This window comes from Phaenicophaeus curvirostris, chromosome 21 (genome assembly GCF_032191515.1).
Source record: "Phaenicophaeus curvirostris isolate KB17595 chromosome 21, BPBGC_Pcur_1.0, whole genome shotgun sequence".
Classification (NCBI taxonomy): domain Eukaryota; kingdom Metazoa; phylum Chordata; class Aves; order Cuculiformes; family Cuculidae; genus Phaenicophaeus; species Phaenicophaeus curvirostris.
This window is the reverse complement of record NC_091412.1, coordinates 2,449,811-2,471,524: the sequence shown is the minus strand read 5'-3', so window position 1 is coordinate 2,471,524 and position 21,714 is coordinate 2,449,811. Positions and strand designations below refer to the sequence as shown.

Here is a 21,714-nt window from a genome sequence, read left to right as displayed (position 1 = left end):
AAAGAGTGTTGCTCTAAGCTCTTGGTGTTGACTTAAGAGTGGGGCAGCTTTTGTCCCCTCATCTTTTCAAGCCTTACAGGGACTTCCAGCCCCGTGCCACAACCAGAAAAAACAGCATCTTATTTCTTAAGCCAAGCTGGTGTTTCCACACTGCCATGGCAAAGCTGGAAGAAGGATCTCCTCTGCTGTCCTCCCCATGGCTTTCACCTTGCCATGCATGGAAGCCTTACGGAAGAAGATTGTCCACTGTCATCCTCCCAAAGCTTTCACCCCAACAAACACAAAAGCTTTATTTGTGTAACCCCTCCAAAATCCTGTTCCCCAAAGGAAGCCAGGTGCTCATCCAGGACTCGCAAAACTGGGCTGAACTTCTTGCTGGCTCTCCCCATGCCTTCCTCTCCTCTGGGCCACCCTTGCCATCAGGAAAAAAAAGAAAAAAGGCAATAACCCCTTTTTGGGGGCCAAACCCAATGGAGCATGGGAGACGCTGTGAGACAGGAACAGCCAAACAACCAGGAGGGATCGAGGACATCCTGCATCTGCTTCTTGTTACAGTGATTTCTACTGATGCTGGGGTTTTTCTCCTACAAATATTGGGTTTAAACCAAGTTATTTGACTTTTTTTTTTTTTCCTGCAGGTCTACTGTATCTTAAAAACGTAACCCTGCCAATTTTCACCACATGAAACACCTCTTGTAATGAAGACCCTGCAAGGACTCCAGGCCACTCAAAACCATTGCAGAGTAAAGAATCCAATTGCCGGTGCCCCAACACAAACCCATGAGCACTGGGTAAGTGCAACGGCCACATCTTCCAGCTTAGCCCTTAAACCACCAACTGCATCCAAGAGCAACAAGCTGGAGGACACGGGTTCAGCCGCAGCATCGAGGTCCTGCAGCAAGGGAGAAGCATGGAGAGCCCCAAACAGATGCTACCACTGCTGCCTTCTTGCCCTACAGACGTCACAGCATCTCTGTGGAAATCCCCACACCACCCCCCATGCACCCGCCCAGGATGTTTATAAAGCCTCCAACAATGTGGGCTGGTTCTCAGTTCAGGGAGCCAAACAGGAATTTAAATTCATGAGAGCTTCAACCATTCAGCACATTGTGAGGAAAAAACGGAAAAGAAGAAAAAAAATGACCATCGCACCAGTCCCGCCTGCGGCTCCACACAAGAGCGGCTGGAAATTATCCACTTATTCATTTTTCCAGGAAAATTCTGCCAGTCGTGCTGGTAAGACCGTGGGAAGGCCATGTGAGAGTCCAAGTTCCAGCAAAACAGTGAAAAATATCTATCAATATATATGGAATATATAACATGTATATCTCATAGAATCATAGAATGGTTTGGGTGGGAAGGGACCTCAAAGCCCATTCAGTTCTGCCCCACTGCCTTGGGACACCTCCCATTTGATCGGGATGCTCAAAGCCCCATCCAATCTGGCTTTGAACACCTCCATATGAAGTAGGTCCTGAGATGGATTAAAGGCCATTTACCCTCCTGGGCAGAGAAGGGACAGTCTGGGGGGACATTAGAGCAAGAGAACTCAGGTGGAGAACTTTTGAAGGTGTTATTTGGCCAACCTGAAACACTCAACGAGCCATTGGACACTGGTCAGCGTGTTCAGCCACCTTCACTCTGCTGGGACCAAGGGAACAGGACCAGCACCTACAACCTGTCTGGTGGAAGGGCTCCCCAGCATGTGAATGTAACCATGACCTGCACTGAACAATGAGAAGACAGGGATTTCATTAGTAATTGCCTTTTACTCCAGGAGGGCATATTTAAAGGAGATTTTTAAAAATTACACCAGCCCTGAAGGACATTTAAGCAATTAGCTCTTGCTATCATTAAACACGCTTCAAAACCCATCAGGAGCTGTCCTGATAGGAGCCAGAGTGACAAATAAGGTCCTTTGATAGTACCACGACAGCATCCCCCCTCCAAGCAAGGGGACCTTTCGACACATCCTTGCTGGGGACATCGCTGTGGGACAGAATCATAGAATCATTTGGTTGAAAAAGGCCTTTGAGATCATCAAGTCCAACCATACCTGCCCACTACTGAACCAGATCCCTGAGCACCTCATCCACTTGTCTTTTAAACACTTCCAGGGGTGGGGACTCCACCACCTCCCTGGGCAGCCTCTGCCAGTGCCTGATAGGGCCCACGCTAAGGTTTATCTCATCGATGAGGAAGGGGCAGCAACTCAGAAGATGTTTCTCTGCCCCTCTCCATCTCAGGGACTTTTGAGGTCCCTTTTTTAGGCAGCGACCCACTAGCAGCAAGGTGCTCAGCGAGCTGGAGCTGCTTGAGAAAAAAACCCTGGAAACCACATAAACCGCAGCAGGGTGAAAGCCAGGGGTAGGGACCAGGCTTGGATTTCAACTTGCAGGGGTTTTTTTCTAATCGCTTAAGCAAACATCAGTATCAGCGGAGCCAGTAGATATGACCAAAGCCGTTTCAGGCACCGGAGCGCCACGACACAGCCCCACGCTTGCAGAATAACCAGCCTGGGGTTTTCACTGTGGCGGAGGAGATTTTTGCTCCACCCAAATGATTCACTCGCAACACGATGGCTTTAACCTGCCCGTGCCGTCCAGCTAAACTCTAACCTCTTACACCAAATTCAGAGCCAGCCCTGGATTCCGCAGTCGCATGCTTTCCACCCCAAGCCAGTGTGGAGTAAAGCCAACCAACTCATGTTGAGGTGACTTATTGCTTCACTAAAATGCTTCGCGAGCAGGTGGTCGGTGAGCTGCAAGGTGGGCATTGATGCCGGCACTACAGCAGATAACTGCGGTCCTGGGCACTCGCAAAGTGCCTAGAGATACCCTCAAAGAGATACCCTTAGTATCCCCCAAAGCTCTCCGATTCCTAAACTCTGCTGCTACAGGTGTTCCTGCGGTGCTGCCCTCTGGGGCTTTACATTTTGGGGCACTCCGGGCGTCATCCTGCTGATGTACCTGCTGCAAGCAAGAACCCACTGCAGATACATTTGTATCTCCAGCCCCAGAACCTGGTCCAACTGCTGCCCCATAGCCACTGCCACGTCTCTCCTCACATCCACAAATTCCCTTTTCGTTCACTACTTTTCAAGCTGATACCTTTGTGCAAAAGTCTGAAAGCAGCAAAGCCGGGGGTAAAGAGCCTCTTGGATGGTCCAGGTTATCCAAATGCTTGTGCCCACATCCCCACCACGTCGGCAGCCCTCACTCTGCAGCTCTCCCAGCTCCCTCAATCACTATAGCTTTTCATCTCTTTCCAGGTAGGTACATAGTACTGGGCAGAACAAGCTCCCACCTCTGGACACCTCCTCTCCTGTTTTATTTTCTGGGGTTGTTTAGCTTGGAGAAGAGGAGGCTGAGGGGAGACCTCATTGCTCTCTCCAACTACCTGAAAGGAGGTTGTGGAGAGGAGGGAGCTGGGCTCTTCTCCCAAGTGACAGGGGACAGGACGAGAGGGAATGGCCTCAAGCTCCACCAGGGGAGGTTTAGGCTGAACATTAGGAAAAAATTCTTCACAGAGAAGGTCATTGAACAGTGGCAGAGGCTGCCCAGGGAGGGGGTTGATTCACCTTCCCTGGAGGGGTTTAAGGGACGGGTGGACGAGGTGCTGAGGGACATGGTTTAGTGATTGATGGGAATGGTTGGACTCGATGATCCGGTGGGTCTCTTCCAACCTGGTTATTCTATGATTCTATGATTTTACCAACAAAACTCAGAACACCTGCTGGAAAAGCTCCTCATGTACACACCAGCACCACAAAACCAACATCCACCAGCATCACCACCTCAGCTCCACTTTCCCAGATGATCTGGCACCTGCCCCAGTTTGGTCCCACTTATCAAAGAAGCAAAGAGCAAACCAGGGGCTCCTACTGGAGGATGTATCTGCTGCAGGAATTTAGATCTCCCTCCCAAAACTGGGTGATGCATTCTGCTGCCGCCTTGATTTCATTAAGCCTGGCCTAGGCACACACACACAAATCTAATACAGTCAAATTACGGTAGTCTTCTATCTAGTGCAAAGAGAGACAGATCAGGATCAAGTGCCCTTCAGAAGCTGCGTCTCATCTCCCCCAGGATAAACACTTTCATGTCACAGCAGCTGCTGGGGGGGATTGCTCTGCCCGCAGAGCTTGTGCAGCAGAGCTTTCAGCTCTAGACAAGTTTCCATGCCACAATCTCATGGCAGGCAGACACAGAAGCTCTTGCTTTGAGCAACTGCCTCTTCATTTAATGAAGAAATATTAAAAAAAGGCTGGTGAAGGGGGGTGGAATTAAGTGTTAAGTGGAGTGCTCCCACCACTGCAGGAGATGGATCTTAGAATGGGTTGGAAGAGAACTTAAATTCCATCCAATCCAACTCCCCTGCAGGAATAAGGACACCTCCCACTGGATCAGGGGCTCCAAGCCCCATCCAACCTGGCCTTCAACAGCTCCAGGGATGGGGCAGCCACCACTGCTCTGGGCAACCTGGGCCAGGGCCTCCCCACCCTCACAGCAAAACATTTCTCCCCAAGATCTCGTCTCAATCTCCCCTCTTGCAGCTCAAAACCGTTCCCCTTCATCCTGCCCCTGTACTCCCTGACCAAGAGCCCCTCCCCATCTTTCCTGGAGCCCCTTTCAGCTCCAGAAACTTTTCTGAGGTCTCCTTGCAGCCTTCTCTTCTCCAGGCTGAACAACCCCAACTCTCTCAGCCTGCCCTCAGATGAGAGGTTCTCCAGCCCTCACATCATCTCCGTGGCCTCCTCTGGACTCGCTCCAACAGCTCCCTGTCCTTCCTGAGTCGAGGACTCCAGAACTGAACGCAGGGCTCCAGGTGGAGTCTTACCAGAGCACAGCAGAGGGGCAGAATCCCCTCTCTCACCTCCTGGTCTCACTGCTTTGAATGCAGCCCAGGACACGGTCGCCTTTCTGGGCTACAAGCCCAGATCACATTGAGTTTCTCATCCAGCAGCACCCCCAAATTCTCCTCAGGGCTACTCGCAATATACGGTGCTATGAGCACCATGCATGGAAAGTGGCCGTGGCCGAGCTGGATTGTGCCCTAGCTGCCCTGCAAAGAGGGCTGGAGGCAGTGAGACTAGAGATGGCTTCATGGTGCCCAACAGGTGAGCAAAGGCACCTAGCCATGGGGACCTGGTACCTGCATGGTCCCCAGAGTTAAACCTCCCTCCTCAGGAGATGCTCAGCCCTGAAATCCAGCCCACAGCAAGGAGCTCAGCACCCCTTCCCGCACAGCCTGGACAAAACCCAATGTTTTGCAGTTCCTAGAAGGAGAGGCATGCAGCAAGGGCACGGATCTGGCAACCCATGCAGCAGGGCTCAGGTTGCACTTCCCAGAAGCAGGCAGCCAGGGGAAGCCAAAATTAGCAGACGACTAATTCCACCCCTCAGTACATCCCTGCTCCTGCACTGCAGTGACTCCTGGTTATCGCAAGAAGATGCCGGCAATCTACAGAAAAATTGAGATGCAACGAGCCCAGAAACCACAGGACAACCTGCAAAGCTGGTCTTGGGGTTACATCAACTTCACTCCCCAGCCCCATAACCCCTTGCACCCTCAGTCTATACCCAGGGTCTTCCTCCGTGCACCCGAACGGGCGCTGGGGCTGGGAGAAGGAAGGGAGATCCAGTTTCCAGGCTCTGGTTCAGCGGTGCGTAAGCTAACGCTGGGGTTATTTAAAGCCCGAGTTTTAGCAGTGTTCAGCTACTGGTTGCGTGATCAGGATAAAAAATCGCAATCCTAATTCCTGGCCCCCCGGTGCCTATGGCAACTGGTATCCGTCTCCTTGGAAACTAATCTCGTGGTATTTGAACAATGTACCAAGGGCCTTTAATCTCCCAAACACTGTAAATCTTTATTCTAGCCTGCTCTCCTCCTACCCCAAGAGCCAACATAAAAAGCCTGTTGTTTTCCATGCAGTCACCAAGTGCCTAATTTGAATGCTATATTACACAGGCACATGGCTTTTCGTGTGCCCCCCGCCCTTTATCTTTCCCCTCTAAATTAAAGAAAAATCCCATGTGCACGATGCCCACACCTGCCTCACATTCTGGCACAAGGTTTCTTTCTCTGAATGGTGCCTGATACCCCGTCCTGGCTCTCACCCCAGTCTGCATGCTCACCTTGTGTCTGTCCAACTGGATGCTGTTCCAGAAAACTCGTAGTAATATTTATTATTATGAATCATCTAGCAGAAATATCCTCGAACTGCAAACATGCGATGACTCCAGGCTGGAGGCAACGAGTTTGCAAGGGCTCTCAGCAGAGGATGGTTCACCCCGGTCCTCACCGCAGGAGTGGTGGTGGTGGGCACCTCATCTTGCTCTTGAACACTCAACCTGAATGTTTCTTCCTTTTGTAAAGCTGCTGTTGATGGCAGTGACCCTCCCAGCTCCTGGGCAGGGCTGGGGTGGCCCCATGCTCCCCCACACTGACCCCAGCTCATGGCCACCACCACTCATCACCTGGGAAAGAGGTTTCTGCTCTTCTCAGGTAATTACCTCTGTGTGAGGAGGTCTCTGATAGAAAGCCACTGCCTAATCTCATTACGCTTTAATTTTCTCTCTAATATTTCTCTCTGGTTGCTGGTGTCTCAGTATCGAGTATTCCCTGTGTTACAGGATGGGCTATTTGCTAATCCCAGCCCTGACTCTCTGCCACATAAATAAGCTCAATAAAAAAGATAAAATGGCTTTCTAAGGGGATGAGAGGAGGCTCAGAGATGGGAGCATCTCACGCGCTGAGCTCCCCCGTCCTGCCTTCTCTCCCTTCTCTCATGTTTTATTTTACGGGATGAGTCAGAAAGGTGACAGCAGGTCCCGAGCAGCCCCAGCACTCGCCCTCTGCTCCAGCCCTGTTGTGAGGAGCACGTGTGCCAAGCAAGGTGCTGGCTGCAACTTGTAGCTCACAACCTCGATACCTGCCCAGAATTGAGCATCTGGTGCAGGCAGGAGACTCTCTACAGGCAATGGTGAAGCCAACCACACCCCAAACACAGCATGAGCTTCAAAGGAACCAGGCAGCATGGCAGGAGAATCGTAGAATTGTAGAATCATAGAATCACTAGGTTGGAAAAGACCCACCGGATCATCGAGTTCAACCATTCCCATCAAACACTAAACCATGTCCCTCAGCACCTCATCCACCCATCCCTTGAACACCTCCAGGTAAAGTGACACAACCTCCTCCCTGGGCAGCCTCTGCCAGTGTCCAGTGACCCTTTCCATGAAAGACTTTTTCCTAGGGTTCAGCCTAAACCTCCCCTGGCGGAGCTTGAGGCCATAGTACCACCAAGGAGGAGGGATGCTGCTCCCTGCCCCATCCAGCAGGTTCCACATGCCCTTCCCGGGCAGCCTCTGGCCATGGCAGCAGCCTGGAAACCTGCTGCTTGCCATGCAAACCCTGCCATTACTGCAGCGCTATCAGGGCTCGGCATCACCGCCAGCTGCCAGACACCAACAGCCGTGGGTGCTGTGGCCCCCACCCACCCCAGGCAGATATCACTCTCCACAGCGAGCTGACACAGGGCTGGTCGAGGATGGTTCTGGCTTCCCTGGGCCCTGGCATCACACCAACTCCTGCCGTGCTGCATCACTGCCCACCCCAGCAGCAGCAGCTCCATGGCCGGGGGGCAGCTGAGGGGCCACAGTGGCTGGCAGATGGATGGGAATCGTTGGACTCGATGATCCGGTGGGTCTTTTCCAACCTGGTGAGTCTATGATCTCTTGGGAGGAGATTCACAGAATGGTTTGGGTTGGAAAGGACCTCAAAGCCCATCCAGTTCCACCCTTGCCATGGGCAGGGACACCTCCCACTGGATTAGGGGCTCCAAGCCCCATCCAACCTGGCCTTGAACCCCTCCAGGGATGGGGCAGCCACCACTGCTCTGGGCAACTTGGACCCACCCTCACAGCAAAACATTTCTTCCTAAGATCTCATCTCAAGCTCCCCTCTTTCAGCTTAAAACCATTCCCCCTCATCCTGTCCCTGCACTACCTGATAAAGATTTGCTGGTGTCTAACATAGCCTGGGTGCACATCACAAAATTTCCCCTTGCTGTACTCATTCACCTTTTTTTAACGAGCACCCTGAGCACCTCGAGCCTTGTTGCACTGGGTGGCAACCAAGAAGAGCCAGACAGGACAAACCCATGCCCAGAGAAAGCGATTACACACACATGACACCCAAATCACCATTTCCCAGCGATGCCTCTGCTCCTTGGGGAGCTGCCCAGGTGCATCGGTGCCTTTACCTGGGAAGAGCAAGGCAGCATCCCAGGAGGGGTGCGGGGAGGTGGGGAGGGTAGCAGGCACGGGGTGGAGGTGGCAAGAGCCGCTCTGACAGCCAACAATTCGAGCCGTGACTCAAAGGCTGCCCCGGCCAGTGTTGGGGTTGGCTCTGGGGTGCCCTGCAAGTGCTGCCCTGGGCTGGGAAGGATCTGGCCCTAAAACACTGTCTGCATGCTTCTGCTCGGAGTCACGCCAAGACCAGGTGACGCAGCCAAGGCCACCTCCTCCCCCCTGGGACGTGCCAGTTGGGCTCCAACTGTGGTCTGGACCAGCAAATCTCTCTTCCAGATGCTTTGACCCCTCAAAGAACACAAGCACCTTCTTTCCTACAACTTCTTTCTCTACAACTACCTGAAAGGAGGCTGTGGAGAGGAGGGAGCTGGGCTCTTCTCCCAAGTGACAGGGGACAGGACGAGAGGGAATGGCCTCAAGCTCCACCAGGGGAGGTTTAGGCTCAACATTAGGAAAAAATTTTTCACAGAAAGGGTCATTGGGCACTGGCAGAGGCTTCCCAGGGAGGGGGTTGAGTCCCCTTCCCTGGAGGGGTTTAAGGGACGGGTGGACGAGGTGCTGAGGGACATGGTTTAGTGTTTGATAGGAATGGTTGGACTCGATGATCCAGTGGGTCTCTTCCAACCTGGTTATTCTATGATTCCCAAGTGAAAACTGGCCACAGCTCAGACCCAGTCCCCATAACTTCAGGGGGACTCCAGCCCCCTCCCCAGCCTCATTGGCGAGCCGGTTCAACTCGCCCATCCTGCAACCGACCAGCCCTGCCCTCCTCTCTCACTCACCCCATTTCACGGTGCTTTAGCAAGGCAAATCATTCAGCAGAGGCATCCCCCAACACCAGCGAGAAGGGGTCCCCAAAGACACGGAGTCCCAGCGGTGTCAGCACCACCACGACCACGCCACGGCACACGGGGCCAGCGGAGCCCGAGGTCTCGCAGAAACACATGTTCCCCCTGCTAAATTCCAGCGTAATTCTCATTTCCATTGTGTTATGAAACACATTATCTGTTGAAACTAAGTCAACAGTTGTTTGCATTTACGTGTAAACACAGCGAATATTAGGAACGGGGCCAGCATTATATTTGCATACGAAATGCTGCCTGCACTGCCCTCTCTCCCTGGCTCTTCTCCATCGCTGCCGTTAAAGACAAGGGGATGCAGGGAGATGGCAAAACCCAAGACCAGAGCAGCCCAAGAAGCGAAAAAAAACTTGGTTTTCCCCTCTCGATTTTATTTTTGTGCGGCAGGAGGAAAAACATCCCTTTAAACCTACATAACATGCCACCACACGCCCCCCTTCATCTTGGGCCCAAACCGAAAGCACTTCAAATTCCCAATGATACGCATATCTTATCGGGCCTGCTTTGCATAGCGCATAAATATTTATTTGCTTTTAATCCTGCAAAGCAAAGCTGCCTCATGGCACATTTCCCTTAATCAACAGCTCTGGCGCCCGACAAAGCGCCAAGAGAAGCAGCATCCCAAATTCGGAGCCTGATTTAGGTGCAAAGGCAGGGAAATAGGCACCCAATGTCCATCACCTGCTGCCTCTCAGGGTGCCCAAGGTGGGTTCGGGGGGTGCTGAGGCAGCTCTAAGGCACCCCGGTTCTTTGTCACTGGGGAAAGCAACAGCCCAGCTCAGACACCCCATAAATAGCAGAAAAAAACCCATGCGTATCATGGTTTTGGTGTGGGAGATGGCTTGATGTTGATGTAGCTCTGGGATGGTGATGCTTCCAGGAGAGGAGATACCAGCTGTGAGGATCGGCTCCTCAAAAAAAAGAGATTTTTGGGGCAGTGCAAAGAGAGAGCACTTTGTCACAGAGAACGCAGAGGGCACACAGCTTTTTGGGGCTGGCAGCTTGTTTTTCACACAAGCACTTGTAGCATTGAAAAACTGAAACCCTTTCTTCATCCATGAGGAAGGGACCTATAAAGATCATCGAGTCCAACTCCCTTGCAAGCACGGACACCTTCAACTATACCAGGTTTCTAAAAGCCTCATGCAACCTGATCTTGAATGTTTCCAAGGATGGGGCTTCTACCACCTCTCCGGGCAACCTATGCCAGAGTTTCACCATCACCTTGTAAAACATCTTACTCCATTCTAAATTAATTTGTATTCCTTTTTTCTTCAAAACACAATTTTCATCTTAACTGTTCTACAATAGGAAACAAGAGGCCGCACCATCAGGGACCAGCTAAGGCTCTCCATCACCCCAACTCCAGATGCCACCAAGCACAGCTCCACACCCCAGACCCCACCGAGACCCACATAGCCTCATAAGCCACAAAACTTGTAGAAAGCAATAAAAAAATGAGAATTTCTAAATATCAACTCACCCCAAAGCCCTCTAATTACCTCTCGCTTCAGCCAGAAGGATGGGAAGCAGCACGTGTGTCCACATCCATCCCTGTTCTGCCGCAATCAAAACGTTGAGATCGAGACCCACGAAGCCTGAGATTGTGAATTAAATTTCTTAATCAATTCCCCTTAAATAGGCGTCAAGCATTTAGGCAATGAGCGCCCACTGCCCAGCGGCAAGCGTGCCAAGCCCAGACTAGCCGGCAAGCTCTCGGAATAGCTCTTTGCACCACACACACAGCAGATAAACATGGAGCTACTTTATAATGGGCAAGTAAATATTTAAATAGGCGGGTTTATTTCAGCTGCTTTGCCACCGTGTCTCGCTCTCTGCGAAGTCGCTTACCCAGGAGGAGCTAAAATCCTGATTAAAAGCAAGATGCTCTTTTCCCCCAAGATGGGAGGAAGCACTTTAACCTTTCCCTGAAGATGGTAATGTGAAGGACAAATAGCCCTGACTGTCCTATGAGAGGCTTTTTCCAGGTGCTGAGTGGGATCCTGCATTTCTTCAGCATCTTCAAGGAGCGCTCTTTGCAGCCCAAAACCGTGACCCCTGGGACATCAGTGACTCCAAGGAGAGGTCCCACTCCATCCCCACCAATGCCTCCCTAGCCCCGCTGCTGGGATAGGAAACCCCCACAAAAAGGCAGCCTTGCTCTCCCCAGCATCCTTCCAGCTACTCAAAACACTAAGGGCAACACAGAGAGACTCGAGCAGAAAGCAAAATCAATACCGAGAAGGAAGGTTCTGGGCTTAAATGCTTTTTGTAGCATCACTGGTGAAAAGCAGGTTAGAAAAAGCAGGGGCGGGGGGGAAAGACAGAAAAACCCTCAACACACCGCAGCATGTGGGTTTAAGAGGGACAGAGCTTGCTATAAGGTTTTCCATAGGCGTTCTCTAGGCAGGGAGCATGCAGGGGGTTGTGGACCTAGCCTGGCGCTCCCCGAGCCTGCTCCAACCACAAACAGGGAGTTATAGACAGGAGAAGGGAGAGGAGGGAGAGGAGGGAGACCCTGGCCCTGTGTGCTGCCTCCAGGCGATGCCGAAGTGCACCCCAGCTGCTGCCAGTTTGCTTTTGGGAGGGGGCACATGGGGAGACGAGTGAGCCACCCTCCCACTGCTCTCCTCGTCTGCAGCCCCAATGGAAGCCATTTCCCCTCCTGCTCTCCTGGTCCTGCATCTCCAAAAGGTTGGCTCTGGCTGCAACCGGCATCGTCTTCCCTAGCCCAATGCAGACGTCAACCGGTGGGAGCCGAGCAGATGCTGCGGCAGAGCCGGCATCCCGGACCATCCTCAGCAGCGACTGCTCACAGCAGAACTCTGCATTATTTTTAATTATCAGGTTTAAAACAATAAAGGATGCCTACGTGCTCCAGCGCATCGATAGCAACCCAGCACGATCCCAGCTGTTAAAAATAGCCCTTCCCAGGAGCACGGCTGCCAGCCACCCACAGGCATCCCTGGCCCCGCGCTCTCCGCTCCATCCATCGGCATCACCATGCCGGGTCCCTGGCAAGCCAGAAAGCCAGCGAGAGTGGAAATATGCATCTCGCATGCAGAAAGAAAATACAATAAATCAACCAGCCAAATAAATCAGCCAAAAAAAAATAAAATTCAATGTTACCTATGTTGCTAGAGGAGAAAGAAATAAATCAGGAGGAAGAGAATTTACAAGCCACAACCTAAGCAACCTGCTTTCAGGGAGTATTTAAAGATGAGGGAATTTGCACACTACAAGGTGCAGAGGGGAGGTGAGCATCACTCTCGCCGGCAGCTAACGCAGAGGAAACTTTTGCATCGCTGCTGCAGCGCCGGAGCCAGCTTTTATCATGGAGAGCCTCATGCACAGGCAGCGATAGGGCTGGATTTCTGCAGGTGTAATTCCCACGGAGATAAAGACCTTGTTTTTCAACATGTGACGGCATCGTACATAAATTACAACAGCAAACATGGGGAAACAAAGAGGTTTTCAAGAGAGCGCATAATCCTCAGAGGGGTAGCTCGGGAAAGCCGAGGGGCAGCTGCAGGAAGACGATGAGGGAGAGACGCGAGGTTAATCTTGTGCTCTCCCACCTCCCTATGAAGGAATAAACCTTTGGGCAAGTGGGGAAAAAAAATAACCCACCATAATGATAAGTATTTGAGGAACCCAGGATGGAGGTGAGATTTCTGATGCCAGATGCTGGGTGCCTGCTCTTCCCTGCAGCAGGATCCAGCCAGAAGCAGTGGGAAAGGCACAGACGGATGCTGGATCCATCCTGGAGCCAGGTCTTTGCACAGGGAGGGCTGGGGATTCACTGCAGCACCAGGTCATCTCACAGGGCCCTCAGACCACATTCACCTCTCCTGTGTCTTCCCCCCCACCCTTCTCTTCTTAAATAAAATAAATATATACAACCTGACACTAATTCTAATAGCTTTAATAAATGTTTCATGTCCTGTTAAATGTCGCCTGCCACCCGCTCCCACTGCAGATCTGATGCTTCTTCAGAGTTCCAACGCCCGGCACACTCGTCTCCCAAGCCAGGCATCTCCCAGGGAAGCTCTTGGGCAGTGGTGGAAGGGGATGGCGTGTGCCAGGCGGGTAGACGGGCTTATTGGCACCCAGCAAACCATCTCCTCTCCAGAGACCTGCTGGGAACCCCAGCTAACCCCCAACTTCCAATGCAATCCCCTAGCTGAGCTTCATTTGGGGACACAGGGGGCAGCTGCATCTTTGAGGGGGCAAAACCACCAAGCTCTAACGCAGGGTAAATTGCTCCAATTTCACATAAGGGGTTTCCAGTCATTCATCCCCAGGAAGGCAAGATGAAATTACAGCCCAGCGATGCCCCTAAAGGGTGCGGAGCAATTTATTTTCAGTGATCCTCCTCTAATGAAGCTAATTTATAACCTTGTCAGAACGCACACGCTGACTCGGGGCACTGGCACGGCTCCCTTCCCCCCGCCTGCCTTTCCCGCAATGAAAACCTCCAACCCAAACCCCAACCAGGATGTTTATTTAAGGCCCAAAACCCCAAAGGCACTTTAAACAAGCAGAGTTCCTCACATATTTTGCCGACCGAGCGCAATCTTTACCAACGGTGATTGCAAAAGGGCTTCGAGTACCTGGGGGAGGTCCCTGCTGCCATCAGGACAGGGTTGTCCCACCAGTCCCCTGGGTACAAGGATGATGCTGTGGGACCCAGTGACCTGGTGGTATCTCAGGACATCCCTGCAGACCAGAGCATCCCCTCACATCAGGACCTCCAGGGATAAGCAACGTGGTGACCCAGTTTTGGTGGGACTTGCCGATGAGCCTAAAGCCATCCCAACACCCCCACCACACTCCGATGGGAATCGGTCCTCACCGGCCAGAAGGGTTCAACAGCTGGCTAAAAGGAAGGAAAACAAGGACAAGCCTTTTCTCCATTGTACCAACCACTTGTGTTTCTCCTAGGACGTGCAAGACCCGTGGCGGACACCGGCAAGACGGAGCAGGGGAGAAGCAGCACAGCGGCAGCTCCCACTGCGCCAGCGCCGCACAACAGCGCTTTAGCAGATGGTAGATCGTAACATCGTTATATTTACCTAACGAGATTGCTTTATTGTAGTCCTTCAACAATAAAGCGAGAGCATCTAAAAGCAGCAGCCAACTCCTGGGCTTCAACAACCCAGGTACCAGAAAATAAATAATATATTATTTTATATATCAAAAAACATCACAATTTCACAGGTCATGCTAACACACTGATTTGTTTTTTCCCCCATACTGAAACACATGTGATTTGTATGCACCAAAAAAGACCTACAATTCAATGCTTTAAATCCTTCTAAGCACCGGGAAGCAGAGCTGCAGTAGCAATCCAAGCAATGCCATGGGCTCACGGGGCTCAAACGTGAACCCACTCAGCCCAAGACACGCAATGCGTGTGCCAGAGTCCAGGCAAGGACTGTTGTTCACTGTTTGCGTGGCAAACAGGGTCCTAGCTGGCTAAATACTAATGTAATACAAATAATAAAGATAATTCCCACATATTTAATCATTACCAGAGCTCTGGGTAGAAACGATAATCAGGCTCTGACTAATTAGGGAGACAGAATCCTGCCTTTCCTACAGGTTTTCCATCCCCGTCTCCTGCCCTGTAATGAAACAAGCAGAAAACTGACCCGATGGGGAGGAGTGTGACTGTGATGGGAGTCTTAAAATACATCCCAAAGCCCTGTCGCAGCAGGCACAGCCCCATCCTACCAGTGCTAGGGGAGAAAAGACAAAATACCCACGCCTGGTGGCTCAGCACTGGTCCAGCCCCAAATGCAAACCATTGTTTAGGGTTCCTCGGGGGAAGGTCCAAGCAGCACCATCAATCCATGGAATGCCCTACCACTACAATGCATTTCCCTCAAGGGTCTCTGCCTCGCAGTGGGTACGGACCAGCATCCCAAAAACTCATCTCAACCCTCGTCCTAAGCCTTGCAGCATCCCAGAGCCTCACAAAGGCTGGCAGCGGGTAGGGGAGGGCCATACCTGCCTTACCAGTGTGGCTCCCACCATCGATGTGACATGCCACGCGTGCTCCCAGTGCTGAGCCCTTACAAAGTGGCCAGGCTTAATTTCAGGCTTGAGAATCGCCACTAATTAGAAGCAGGGCTGGGTTTGGCTCTTTCATCTGGGCGTGCTGGCGTGAAGGGCTCTGCTCACCTCCCAAGAGTCATCTCCATCCCCAGTGCGATGGCCAGAGCCATCTCCACCGCCCAGGGCCAACCCTTCGGTGCCACCAGGCTGGAGCTCCAGCAGCAGCTCAGCAACCCAATGAGCCAAGCGCCCCAAGGCAAGGTCACCTCAGCAGGCACTAAGGAGCGGCTTGTTTCCCTGGCAGGAGACACGTCCACACAGCCGGAGGTAAAGGCAAGACACGAGCTCTGCTGAAACCTGGGCACAGAGACACCACCCTTTAAAGACGGATGAAGTACCTTCTCGCACAGCAACCAGACAAAACCAAGGAGGTCATCCTCACCCACTGCAATATTTCATTTCCTTAGCACCATCTTGCTCCAGAGAACTTCGACTTCATTCACCATGAGTTTTCCCTAAGCCAGACTGACCGCCTCTACATTCCTCCAACAAACAGTTACCAGAGGAGAAGCTTTGAGGTTCGTCGCTTTTTCTTAGTGAGGGAGATGGAAGCCAAGACACCCTTGATGGCCTCACCAGTAGTGTGACCGGTGACTGGGATCCCACACATCCATCCCGTGCCTCAGCCGGGGATGGGGCTTAGCTCCATCTCTCTATCAAATGCCTCTTCTCATATAAAGGGATTTCTCAGCCCCTCTCCAAACTACACGCCAGAGCTGCTGGTTATCAGGGTTTGGGCACCACGTGTTTCTCTTGGAAGCGGGCAAATCCCTCCAACCTCCATTCACCCATTACAAGGGAAGGTTCCTCCTTCAGAAACAGCAAAGTGCCCAGCTAAGCAGGGAACACAACTGCTGGCAGCGACCAGCACTCTCGCACATCCCCAAAAGGTGCAAGAAGTTAAAAAACATCCTGCCCACCAGTTTCCCTCCCACCATCTCCAGAGGGATCTGTGCCTCAAAGCACTCTCCAAGCTCCCATGAGCTCCAGGTTTCCAGGAGCAGATCAGCATCAGGTCTAAGGTCTTTGCACTCGTGTGAATGGCTCAGGGGTGCAGCCAGACCCCAGCACACCCCGTAGGGGATGTCACCCGTGAGCAGGGCACATTTGGGTTCTCTGATGCTGGGGCAGAGGTCCCAGGCATGCAGGTGGGTACTGGACGGCACGTTTCCAGGGCCCCTCCCAAGTCTGCACCAACCTCTCCGCCAGCATTTGCTTCTTTTGATGTTGCAGATGTAAAGACAATGAAGACAGACGTCTCATTCCTCATGTGAGAGATGGAGAGCAGCTCTGAGAGGGGAAGCCCTGCTAAAGGACGATGACATCCATGCAGATGTGCAGCAGCGGAGCGATGCTCCTCACTGGTCTCCTGCTCATCCTGCTGAGGTTAATTCTGTCCTAAATACAGCCAGATCAACACAGAGTGGAGATGAGGCAACATGAAGCCAGAAAACTAAAAGAGAAGCTCTTTGCCTGCAGGAGTGCAAATCCCACCTCAGTACAGCCTGCTTTTGAGGAGGGGATTTGTGTACCAAGCACTTTCTTCATAGCATCCTACCTACGGGAAAGCTCTCGCTGATGCTGCGGGTAAATCTGTCGGAAACCACCGCCAAAGTGTTTGTAAAGTGGCATTTGGCAGCAGCTCCTGAACCGGGACGAGACTCAGGGATATTGCCCACAGCAGCGATGCCCCAGCTGCTTGGGGGTGATTTCTCCAGCAGCAGAACCCCAGCCCGGCCCATTGCTCCCAGTAGGCTCCCAGTAGGTCCTTTCCTCTCCTCCTCCAGCTCAAGGGGAAGACTTCTGACAGTGGTTGAAGGCACACAGGGTGGGTTCGCATCTGAGGTACCAGTGGAGGTTTGTCCTTGCTGAGGAGGTACAACACACAGACATCACTGGGGGGCCACGAGCAGTGCGTGGGCACCAACAGCCCCTCGCTCAAGCATTCCCTTCCCTAAATCATCACCCGCCACCTATGCCCATCCTGGGAGCAGCAGTCCCAGGATGAACCACCACCACGTTCACCCGTCCCTGGATGCTGGTGGCAGGAGAATAACTGTGCCCATCAGGCAGAGGGCAGGGCAGGGCGCTGCTGTTGCCCACGCCGGGGATGGCAGGCACCAAGCCCTGCTCCCAGCCCAGGGGGCAGCCCTGCAGCAAGCAACCAGCTGGGGACAAGCCTGCCCAGTGTCCGGAGTCCTTCCACATTCCTCCAGCCTGGCTGCCATGGTGCAGCTGCCGAAATTCCCAAAGGAAGTACAGGGCATTGATAATTGCTGAAAAAAATCTGAGCTATTTCCTGTGGGAGCAGCAGATGGGAATCCCCCATTAGCTCCAACAGCGAGAGGTCACTTGTTTTGCTCTGGGATTTTTGGGTTTTGGGGTTTTATTTGTTCCTTAGAGCAGAACATCGCTCAAGTCATATGCGGTGCACACCACAGAGGACAGCCAGACCTGTCCCCTCCATGCTAGTCCAAAAGCCCAGCTTCCTTGTCACCTCCTGCCCCACACAAGGTCCCAGTGGATGCCTATCAGCATCATGCTGGGTTCCTGGGACAGCAGCCCAGCGAGGGCACCGCGTCTCTCATCCAACCTGGTAGGGCAGGTTGCTAAGTACATCCCCGAGCAGGTTCCAATCTTCCTCTCCTGCCTTCTCGTCAATGAACCTAAATGAGCAGCGACCTGCAGCAGCACCAGCAGTTCCTCCACCGAGACAGGGAAGCCTTTCCGGGAGGGAGAGCAGAGAGAGGTGGCAGCGGCCACCAGCATGTGTCCCCTTCATCCCTCCCCAGCTCTGGCAGGCACCCCACCAGAGCAGCCCAACCCCTTCTGCTGCTCCATACCCAGCGGCGACGCATCTTGGGTAGCGTTCGACCCCGAAAACGCAGCCTTGAGAAGCAACCCCAGCTCGGGCAGCAGCAACGCGTGGGAAAACCAGTGGCACAGCCCCAAACTGCGGCACCCCATCCTCTGCCTCTGTGGGCACGAAGGGAGAGGAACGTGGCACCCGTGGGCAACCACAGAGCTGCTGTGGCTCAAAGGGGACGACAACACCCGAGTGGCTGCTTGATACCACCCTGCCTTGCACATGTCGCTGTGCCAGCGCCCACTGCCACACCTAAGCCACCAGTGGGGTCAGGTCCGAGGCCAGTGGCCACCGCATCGTTTCCTCCTTTCAGAGCGAGCGTTGTGGTGGTTTCCACAGGAGCAGGAAATTCCGTAAGCTCGGACAGGCAACACCCAACGCAGCAGGTCCAGCTACGTTGGGTCCCAGACCTGGGATCCAGCAGAATTAAAGGTGCTTGCACGCACAGGAGTGGCACTGGCAGCAGCCACCCTGAAGCTCCCGTGACGCAAGGCTCCGTGCCAATGTCCCCAGTGGTCCCGCTGCCCAGAGCTTGCACGCCGAGGGCAATGGATATGGCAGGAGGCTGAGCGACTGACCTCGAAGCACCCACGACACCCGTCCCGTGGCTCTGCAGCAATGCTCGGCAGCACCAACACCTCCCGAAGGGCTCTTGCCCAGGTGTGCCCGGTGCCCGGGATTACCTGCACAGTGTTGCCGGGTCCGAGGCTCGTTCCGGTGTGAGACGCATTAATAGGAAGGCTCCGATTCACAGCTTATCCCAGACAAACCCACCGCCAGCCCCTCGCGCTGGAAGGACAAGGGCATCATCTCCCCAGGGAGCAACGTTCTCCTCATCACGGTCGTCTCCACGCACTGGGAAACTTCCACTTGCCTCTGCCAGCACTGGGGGAGCTGAGAGGATATCTGTCCCTGCACCCCACGAACCGCGGTGCCAAAGCCGTGTTCCCAGCCTAACCGAAGCCCCGAGCGCTTCGTCAGCTCAACGCTGCGTTTCTATTTCCAGCCACGCTGCCGCCTTTCCCTGCGCCAGCGGAGAGGGAGGCGAGCCCCAGCAAAGCCCTGCTTGCAGCTTCCCCTCCTGCCTGGCACCACCAGCCTCAGCTGGGGCAGCCGGTGGCCCTGGAGCTGCCTTTGAGGTGCAGGACACTGTTGTGGTGGACACCGAGGGTCAGCCCCACTGCCCAGCACCCCGCAGTGCTCTCACCCCCCAGCCCTATTGCTCCCTGCTGTCCCCTGCCCCACCACCCCAAGCACCCCTGCAGCATTACCACCCTCTAATGCCCCTCGACCCACCCTATTGCCTCCTGGCATCCCCCCCCACCACCAGCCCCACCATCATCCCCCCTCCAGGTCTAATGATTCCCAGCCCCTATGGGCTCAACAATGCTCCTATCCCTGCTACCCCCAGTCTCCCCCAAGCCCTAAAGCCCCCCCAACATCCCCGGCCCTATTGCCCTGCATCATCCCCCAGCCTTAATGCCCCCGTCTTAGCCCTATTGCCCCACAACATCCTTCCCCAGTCCTAACAAGCATCCCTTTGTAGCCCTAATGCCCGCCGCACTCCCCCAGCCTTAATAAGCCAAGCATCCCCTCACAGCCCTACTGCCCAACACCACCACCAAAACCCTGATGTCCCCCTGCATCCCCCAGCCATAGGGAGCAGAGTATCCTCCCCAGCCCTATTCATCTCCAAAAACCCCAAGTCCTGATGTCTTCCAGCATCCCCCCCGTGACCCTCCAGCAGCCCCTCAGTCCTATCACCCCCACAGCAGACCCCCAGTCCTAATAAATCAAGCATCATCCCTCAGCCCCGCAACACACCCCAAGCCCTGATACCTCCTTGCATCCCACAGACCTCTCCCCCCCAGCATCCTCCTGCAGCCCCAACACCCCTCTGCACCCCACAGCCCAATCAAGCCAAGCATCCCCCAATCCCTGCAACATCCCCCAAGCCCTGATGCCCCCTGCTGCCTCCAGCAGCCCCACAACCCCCCAGCAGCCCCTAGCCCTATCAAACCAAGGATCCCCCAGCCCTACTGCCCCACAATAGACCCCAAGCCCTGATGCCCCCTGGCATCCTGCAGCTCTATCAGCCCCCAGCATCCTCCTGCTGCCCTAACACCCCCTGCACTCCTCAGCTCTATGACCCCCCAGTGGACCCTCAGCCCTACCAAGCCAAGCATCCCCAGCCTCACACCCCCCAAGCCCCGACGCCGCTTTGCATCCCACAGCCCTCTCGCCCCCGGCATCCTCCTGCAGCCCCCAGCCTTATTCCCCCAGCAGACCCCCGCCCTATCAAACCAAGCATCCCGCAGCCCTATTCCCCCACAACATCCCCCAAGTCCCAACACCCCCTTGCACCCTGCAGCCCTATTACCCCCAGCATCCTCCGGCAGCCCTAACATCCTTCTGCACACCCCAGCCCTGATGCCTGCCCTGCATCCCCCAGCCCTATAAACCCCAGCAGCCCCCAGACCTATCAAGGCAAGCACCCCCCAGCCCTGCAACATCCTCCAAGCCCTGATGCCCCCTTGCACCCCGCAGCCCTTTGCCCTCCAGCATCCTCCTTCAGCCCCAACACATCCTTTCCTGCCCCAGCCCCATCAAGCCAAACATCCCCCAGCCCTATCACCCCGCAGCATCCTCCTGCAGCCCCCAGACCTCTAAACCCCAGCAGCCCCCAGCTCCACAATATCCCTCAAGCCCTGACACCCCCTATCACCCCCAGCATCCTCCAGCTCCACAATATCCCTCAAGCCCTGACACCCCCTAGCACCCCCAGCATCCTCCTGCATCCCTAACACCCCTTTCACCCTGCAGCCCTATCACCCCCCAGCATTGTCCTGCAGCCCCCCAGCCCTCTAAACTCCTGCACCCCCCAGCCCTATCAAGCCAAGCACCCCCAGCCCCGCAACATCGCCTTGCATCCCCAAGTTCTACCCCCCTCAGCATCCTCCTGCATCCCTAACACCCCTTTCACCCCCCAGCATACTCCTGTAGCCCCCCAGCCCTCTAAACTTCTGCACCCCTCAGCCCTATCAAGCCAAGCATTCCCCAGCCCTATGAAGTCAAGCATCCTCCTGCAGCCCCCCAGCCCTATCAAGCCAAGCATCCCTCAACCCTATCACCCCCAGCATCCTCCTGCATCCCTAACACCCCTTCCACCCCCCAGCATCCTCCAGCAGCCCCCCAGCCCTCTAAATCCCTGCACTCCCCAGCCCTATCAAGCCAAGCACCCCCAGCCCCGCAACATCGCCTTGCATCCCCAAGTTCTACCCCCCTCAGCATCCTCCTGCATCCCTAACACCCCTTCCACCCCACAGCCCTATCACCCCGAGCATCCTCCTGCATCCCCCAGTCCTCTAAACCGCAGCCCCACACCACCCCCCAAGCCTCCCGCACCCCCCGAGCCCCATCAATCCAAGCCCCCCCCCAACACGCAGAGGCCCGAGGAGCGTAGGGGGAGGGGGGGCAGGCTGAGGAAGGCGAGAAGGAAGAAGGGAAGGGTTGGGGGGGGGGGGGTTCAAACTTTTCCTCACCGCGGGGCTGG

General features: G+C 54.2%; 1 protein-coding gene across 8 annotated transcripts in view; it reads right to left on the bottom strand.

Annotated features, from left to right (window-relative positions):
* Nucleotides 1–19,353, bottom strand: part of GTF2IRD1 (GTF2I repeat domain containing 1) — a 73,051-nt gene extending 53,698 nt beyond the window's left edge. For 3 of the 8 annotated variants that reach the window (XM_069873943.1, XM_069873940.1, XM_069873945.1), the window contains exon 1: nucleotides 10,678–10,893. The gene's annotated coding sequence lies outside the window, so the exon portion shown is untranslated. Of the gene's footprint in view, nucleotides 1–10,677; nucleotides 10,896–18,844 lie in introns of those variants that run through there. The other 5 variants (XM_069873939.1, XM_069873944.1, XR_011338909.1 and 2 more) reach the window with 4 other exon arrangements.
* Between the last annotated feature and the right edge of the window lie 2,361 nt (nucleotides 19,354–21,714).